At 34.0% G+C, this 8239-nt stretch overlaps 1 long non-coding RNA gene across 4 annotated transcripts in view; it reads right to left on the reverse strand.

The window, feature by feature from the left end:
• The window catches only part of LOC118747367, a 97172-nt gene that overhangs the window by 1744 nt on the left and 87189 nt on the right, over positions 1–8239 (reverse strand). The window lies entirely within an intron of this gene.

The following is an 8239-nucleotide window of genomic DNA, read 5'->3' on the forward strand; positions in this document are numbered from 1 at the left end:
TCGGGCTCGAGAGGCTGCCATCACAGAATGGGATTTCTATCCTGTCATCGAACTTTGTCGAGTTGGACAGAGGCCTCAGGGCTGACCTCAGCTAACTAAAACCAGAGGTGAGGATGCAGGTCTCTAATTACTCTTGCCAATTCGTTAGCTAATGCTGGTTTATTAGTTTACAAATCTCTAAGTGGAGACCAGGGTCCACGGGATTGACCTAGCGTAGATTGTCACACTCATTTGCTCTTACCGCAGCTTCAGCCGAGAAATCACAAGCAATGAAAGCATTATTGGTAACTTCGCGCAAGTTGAAGTTGTCGTGGTAGCAGAGGGTGCAACATTTTGAGAACAATAAGGACCGCATACGTTGTGATCCACAAGTTATGTGACCTAAGGCCTAAAACTGACTCCCAAGTGGCTTTGTCCATTGCAAGAGTTATACCTAATCGATTGGAGTTCAGATGGAGCTGGCATACTCAGCACAAGTAAGTTTCTTCCTCGATGTGGAACTCAATGTTAGACGAAACAGAAAGATACAAGCAATCCTGAAATGTGTTGCACCAGGGACCGTCAGCGAATGGTGGGATATTCGACGAAACAGCAATCCTTGGCGGTTAAAGCCCGGGGTTTTCGCATAACCGCTACCAAGATTTCGCCGTAGCCCGGAATACGGTAGTCTGTCATCAATTTGTTCTGGTATTAATTGATTGACTTCGAGTTCATAATATGTATAAACTAAATAGATGATCGGTACCGTATCCCAAGAATCGTGATGATTTTACCGCATAGCTGCTTTAATTCTGCAACTCCAAGTGGATACTCGTTATCCAAGACGTCTTACAAATTAAGAATATCTAATCATAAACAATTTTTAGCTTGATTTCCTTTTGGATGCTTGTCATTTCAGAGATCATTGACTTCTTTTGAGTACAAAAATGAAGCAATCTCAATTATAAGTTCACTTTCGCAAAAACTCAAACAAAGTCAACAATCTGCTGGCATCTAAAAATTGCCATAAATTTGCTACTTACTCGATTACTTTCATAGCTATTTACAGAAAAACAGTTACACCAAAGTTTGTGCCAACCGAAAAGTTACGAAAACCACTCACCTCCACGAACGAAAAAAAAGTGTGATAATAATAAAAACAAACCACAAATCATTCGCCCGCGCATACGAATGAACGCCAAGTTCAAGCGTGTGTACCACCATCATACTGTATATAGGGGACAATGACTTTAGCACAGAATTGCAGCATTCAACTTGACTGGCTACCGGTTGCGCGTTGCTGCTGGATGTTAACTGATGGCTGCTGGATGTTGCGATACTCGCTACCTCGCTGCCATTCACCTTTTCCATGTGAGATGTTTTCGTCTGTGAAATGTCCTTACGAGATTTTGGTAATTTATTCCCATTCAACTGCAGAGAATGCGCGCACAAAGTCTTTGACCGACTGCGCTTAGTTTGTCTATTTGCTGTAAATGTGTGAGTGCGCTTTGCCAAAAGTCACTTAGAACAATTTTAGTATTTAATGTTTTTTTTTTTTTGTTTGTAAGAGTGCAGTGCTCGGCAAAACGGCGACTCTTGCCTGGCAATCGAACATTAAATTACAGCATAAACGCTTGCAGATGTTCATCATCTTCATGTAGCAGCTGCGACTGTTGCTTCTATTTTTATTTTTTTTTTTTTGTTATTGTCTGGTGCCAAAGATGACAATGACATTCAAGAACCCTCATTGTCAATTGTTGTCTGTCCCCCCCTCTACTACTTACCTCTACTATTAACACAAACAAAATTATTGCTATTTAACCGATCATAGCTCCTTCTATGCGAGTTTGCGTGTATGCGCCAAGGGGTTGCTTTTGCTTCGTCTGTTGCAGCAATTAATAGCATTCAATTGGTTAATTGAGGGGTTTGTGTAAATTGCAACTTGTATCTCGATAATATCCTAGATGTGAATAGGTAGTGCAGCAGGATAATAACGGTGCTCAAGGCTAAATTGTTGCTTTGCAAATAGATTTCAATCGATTGTATTAAGTGTAATTAAGGCAGCTTACTTAGTTGCGACTGGCAACAAACTACATAAACTATGTACATATGTATATATGTACACTGAGGCGCCTGTGGTACTGCAACAAATTCAATGTGAAACATCTGTCTATTTAGGCAAGTATGGCATACATAGCATGGCATGACATTGACATGGATGGTGGCTGCTTTGTCGCAAAAAAAAACTTATTAGTTTTCGTGTTTGTGTGTGTGTGTGTGTGTGTAATTTGTGTGCATAGCTTTGTGACTGATATTTCAAAGGATAAGTTCAACGTTGTGTCACTAGCAGTGCACACAAAAATTTTTGCTGTCAAAACAGATAACAAGTAACAAAATTCATTGTTCGTCCAGTCAAATGAAGTCCAAGCCGCCGCCTTTAGTCGCAAGAAATGAACAAATGGAAACCACAAAGGCAAAATAAGTATCGAAAGCAAAGTTGCTGAAAGCAAATCCGATTGCATATTCACTCTATTTCTCTGCTTTGTTCAAAATGTAATCGACCAGTGCAGTGAGCTGGAAATTTTAAGTGAAAGAGCGTATAAAGGATTGATAATATAATTTTTTTTTGTTTTTTTTTTTTGTTTCTTCGTATTGGATGGTAATTAAAGGGACACACAGTGGGAAATTTCGTATGGAGGTGCGGAATTAATTAATAACTGTTATTAAGGTACCGCAATAAAACTTAGGCAATATGTAAATGAAAGACCAAGAATGGATGGTGTGGAAAATGGGCTAAATCTGACAAAAAAACACGCCCACTTTTCATATAGCAGAAATATGGAAACTAAATAAGGTGCAATTTTCGACTGCTTTGAAGTTTTTTAATGATAGAACTTTTTAGAAAAGTATCGATGTCAGTACTCATATTTGCAAAAAAAAAGTATCGATAATACTCATACTTCCAAGTATTTGTAAAGCAAAGGAGAAAAGCTAATAAAAAACAGAATGTTTTGCTTTTATGACCTCTTCCTATTTTGTTTGAATGGATACGGCCTTTAAAAGTTGAAATCTGATTAACAATCGTTCTAAAAGGGGGTTTTCAAAAAAAAATTGCAATAAATTTACTTCTACAAGCGTAAATTACATATTTATAGGAAAAAAAACGTATATAAAGTTAAAGATATTATATAAAATCACTTTACTTTGAAACGAAATGCAAATGTAGAAAACGAAAAACGAATGTTCATTCTCTTTCATAAAAATTTTATTCGAGAATGGGCTGGATTTCGAATTTACAATAGAGGTATTCTCGAAGTTTTACCGTGCAAGGGCTTTGCAAAACTTTGAGAATACCCCTAATCAAGGTAGAATACATAGAATAACGAAAGCTCCGTTATAGTGCAGAATGGCCAAGTTATCGAATCAAGACCACCCTCTTCCCCCCATTCATTGTCGACTATACTTGTATTTTCAGCAGCGATACATTTGTTGAATGGAAAGAGCAAAACGACCGGTTCCGTCTCTTCAATTTTTTTAATAATTGCTTACATAGTTGGGACAATGATATGCACCATAATATCCGCTTAAATCGGGAATAATGTTAACGCATTGTGTGTCGGTTAAGCGATCCTTTTTGTAAACGCCGGTGTGCTGTCTAAAAAACAACACATTTGCTTTGACAGCTAAGCCGTGAGATTATAGATTATTTAATCTTCCCCAAGTTTGACACAAATAAAGTGTACCGAATAATAGCACATATTTTCATTAAATTAACAAAAAGTTATCCGTTTTTATAGTCTTAAATCAAACAAAACAAATAATCTTTTGTAACATAATCGAGGATATGCTTACTTTTTGTCGCTTATATTTCAATGCGTTTCTTCCCTCTCATTACGCGTTCATTCAAGGTTTTTTCCTGTATCCTTGATACTGTGTTTACATACCTAATTTTTATGTTGGTTACTTGTGGTTTGCCTGATTCTTCAACCCTGATTTATGAGCATAAATATGTATGTATGAATGTGTGTATGTATAAGAAAACAAAATCACTTGAACTCTGTATGAAAGGAAATCGCGCGACACGAAAGGACACGGGAACGAGTGAGTGCAAATACATCTGTCGCTACTTAAAAAGTCGATTCCGCTTCCGGTGACGCCACCCGTCGAAGAACATTTGCAGGCGGACAGGCGGCTATGCAGGCAAACAAGCAAACTAACCACGGAGTAGGCAGTCAAGCGGCAGAGGAAAGAAACAGACAGACTGATAGACGGTGAACGCCAGACAGTCGTTCACCTTTAAGAGTCACGTGTTATCGATTACTTTCAAATAAAAGGTATACATCCTTATGGATGTATGTTTGCAAGAATTTTCGCAGTAATTTAAGGAGCAGGTAGAAATCCACCCACACACATATTTATGTATGTATTTAGCTAGTTTTGCGCTTCTTGAGTTGCTTGCTGAAAGCGGGCGCATTGCAGGAATCTCTTAAATGTGTGTGTGTATGAACATTAGTGCGGGTCAATTCTTTTGATCATTCGGGTAGGGCATACGAGTATTCTACGTGAAATTCTCTTGTGCATTTCTGGTGGCATATTTTAAATTTGTAATTTAGTTATAATTTGAGAAACTTTGTAGTTTGCATTTATAATTTGGGAAAAAGCAGTTAATTGAAAAAAAATTAAAACTAAAATGGAATTGTATAAAAAAAACATATTTCCTAAATTTTGTATCAAATTTTAGTTGTATGAATTGTATGAAATGCCAAGGCAAAGAAAAAAAAAATTGCTTTTTTCAAATTTAAGAAAATGTGAAAATTTGTCACTATTGCGCCCTCTGGCGCATGCTTTGAGAACAATGTAAATCCAGAAATAGATTATTATAGCATATTTTAATAAAAAAAAAATTCAGACACTTCTTTACGACACTGGTGCAAATTAGAACGCTATAAAGTAAAAAAAAAACCTATTTTCGCAATTTGGCAAACTCGAAATCGATTTTAGACTTATGGTTTCTTCGGCTAATTTGCTTAAAATTTCACATAGAACCTATGCCTATGCCATACCCGGGTAGTCAAAAAAATTTCCCATACGAATTGAGCCGCCCTAATGTACATAAATATTATTCCCGCATTAGCACGGGTACCGTTAAGCAGACATGGCAATGGTGGTGTAATAAAACACTTTTACGCCGCCACTTTTCCCCGATAGCTTTCCTTGTTCATGCCTTACAGACTTTTACTTCAGCATTCTCATTCTAAAGCTCGGAACACTTTGACGACAGCAAGCGACAAGCAGCATCTGTCAAATTTTAAATACACACGTTCTTACGGACACAATTATTTTGACGACAGCACGACATCTTGGCTGCAAGACTGCAATTGTCGACGTCGCCAAATTAAATCTATTTCTAATTTTGCCGGCGACAATGAGTAGATGTAGTGCTGCAAAATTAAACTGTAGCAAAATTAATCACATATTCTTGATTGTTCATTTTTTTCTTATTTACTTAAATAAAAATACACAATTTGTGAAATAAATATACCAAAATGTCAAACTTTAAAATCAGCTGTTTGCTATGTCGCTGAGGTCTTCAAAATGTTTAAGAAGCTGGCTTCAAGGCGACATTTGTCGACAAAATGATGTCGCTGTCGTTACGTCGTGAAGTTGCAGTCGTCAAAGTGTTCCGAGCTTAAATCTTAAGAGATTGACGCGTGGCTGGCTGGCTGGCTTGCTGGCGGCTTGGATCAAGATGAGCACATTTACATACTTACGATACACATATGTTTTTTTAGCAGTGAATTCACGGGGATGCAAACATACACGTGTGTTTAAAAATGCTAGAATTGTACGATTCCGATGTAGATTTTAATGGACAGTGTGATAAATGAACGTTTTTTGTGACAAAATTAAATGTCTCGAGAACTAGAACAGACCGCGAAATAATTTCACGGCATTTTAGAGCTTTTGAGATGGAGAATACAGAAAAAATACTCTTGTTGGACAAAACAAATTAACTTGGCCTTTAAAATGACCTTCAAAAATTCTATGTTTCCATTCAGTTTTTTTACTTTTTCACGTGAAAACAGTATGAAATTAGCTTTTTAAAAAGATCGAAACACATATTTTTGTTTTCCATGCCTCAAGAAATACACCTCAATGTTCGCAAGCATATTGTTTTATATTTTTTATATCCTTTTAAAATTCTTTTTTTATTCCAATTTTTATTCCCAAAAAAAAGACAAAAAATCAACAATTTTACTATTGAAGATCAGTTTGTGGTATGATTGCATGAAAAACTACTTTAGCCTTAAAATCGACCTTCAAAGGTGAAATTTTTACATTTTCTGTGCTCCTTTAACCTTAAAACGACACGTAATGCAAATTTCAAAAGCGTTTTTCGGTTCTTGCGAGCATGGAAATGGCTCCATTGACAAAGACATGCATGTGTTTGAAATTTTGTATAAAAATTTAAAACTTTCAATTTTTCAAACCTATTTTAGAGTTCAAGTTAATTTGTTTATGCAACGAGACTATTTTTCCTGAATTCTGCATTTCAAAAACCTTAAAGTACCGGTATATTTCTTTTTCGACCTCTTTTTTTCTCTAGAAAAAGTTCATTTTCCACACTGTCCGCCGTATAGCATTGAACTAAGGGATATTGTCCCTGGGTGCGTATAAATTCCTTTAATGTCTCTATGCACAGACACATGCTTACATAAGTATGCCAACCAAATGCTTTTTAAGGGAATTCCTTCGACCTTTTGGGTATTTAACTTGGTTTGGAAATCGAGGAAGGCATGCCAAGAATTAGTTTTACATTTGCAAAAATATTCACACAAACACTTACATTGAAGTGAAATTTGTAAGTGTTATTTTACACATTAGCATCCTCACAAATGCTTACAACAGAAGTGGTTTCTTCTTATGTCACTTAACAGCTTCAATATTTTCCCTTTTTTGTTTTTATTTCGTTGTTCATTTAGCTGCACGAATTTTACAAATTTGCTGGCATCAAATTGTTAAACAGTCACGCTCAAATGGAAATACATACATACAGTAATCGGCAACTTTAATTCGTCAATCGTAAAGTACACACTTAAAATACATATATATGTAAACAAGAATAATACAAGGACAGCACAGAGAATGCCTATACATACATACATACACGTATTAAAGTTAATAGTATGTGTATAATAAGCAAATGCACGGCAGAAGACACATGGTTGATAGAAAACTTATTAGTATAAAAATTATTTATTAGCACGAAAAGTAGTAATTAAAATGTGTGAAAATGTGATAAAACATGTATATATGAGTATGCTCTTAGATAATTCAACAATGTTGCAATTAAACAAATTATTTTCATTCATGTGCGATTTTATCAGCAGCTGGTAAGTACTAAATTTTTGATAAACGCGCATGAAATTAGATTTCTTTTTCTTAATATGTATGTTTTTGTGTAGTGTTTATTTATTATATCCGATATGAAAGTGTATTACACTTTAAGTTGTTTTATTTTAAGTTAAAAAAATTAAACAATTACTGAAATAAAATATGTATGTAAGAAAATGAAAGAAAAATAAAAATTCAAAGAAAGTTAAAACAGGATTAACTTTGAAAAATAAAATACAACAAACATAAATATTTATTTAATAAAAATATATAAATAGTAATAAAAATAATATAACAAAAATGAGAAAAATAATAATAATATATGTATCTGTATTTAACAATTTTATTGAGCTTGAGACCGTTTTTAATGTAAGTATTTGTGGAATAAACAACACTAAAACTGTTATACATCAATAAATTGTTATTACTTCAGAAAAATAACAAAAATAAAACTAGCAATATCTAATGGTAAAAAATAAAAACAAATATTTTTAAGAAAATTAAAAACTAAAAATAAATTAGATGAAACTGAAAACCCGAAAAATTTAAAATAAATAATTCAAAAATTCAAAACTTAGCAAAATATAACTAAAAAATTTCAAATATAATTTAAAGAAATAAGGAAGCTAAAACAAAATACATAAATACAGAATATAAACAAAAGTTACATTATTATTAAAAAATGTAAAAACTAAAAAATTTATTTAAAAAAAATCAACCAAAAACATTTGAATATTTAAAAAATTATACACAAATTAAATAAAAATATTATTAAAAATTAAAAGAACTAGAAAAAAGTTGAGTTGTTAAATATATACCCCCTGTTATAATATAAACCCACCACACATTGGCAAGTTTTAACAAA

This window comes from Rhagoletis pomonella, unplaced genomic scaffold (genome assembly GCF_013731165.1).
Source record: "Rhagoletis pomonella isolate Grant_MI unplaced genomic scaffold, Rhpom_1.0 Rhpom_scaffold_00011, whole genome shotgun sequence".
In the NCBI taxonomy this organism is placed as follows: Eukaryota; Metazoa; Arthropoda; class Insecta; order Diptera; family Tephritidae; genus Rhagoletis; species Rhagoletis pomonella.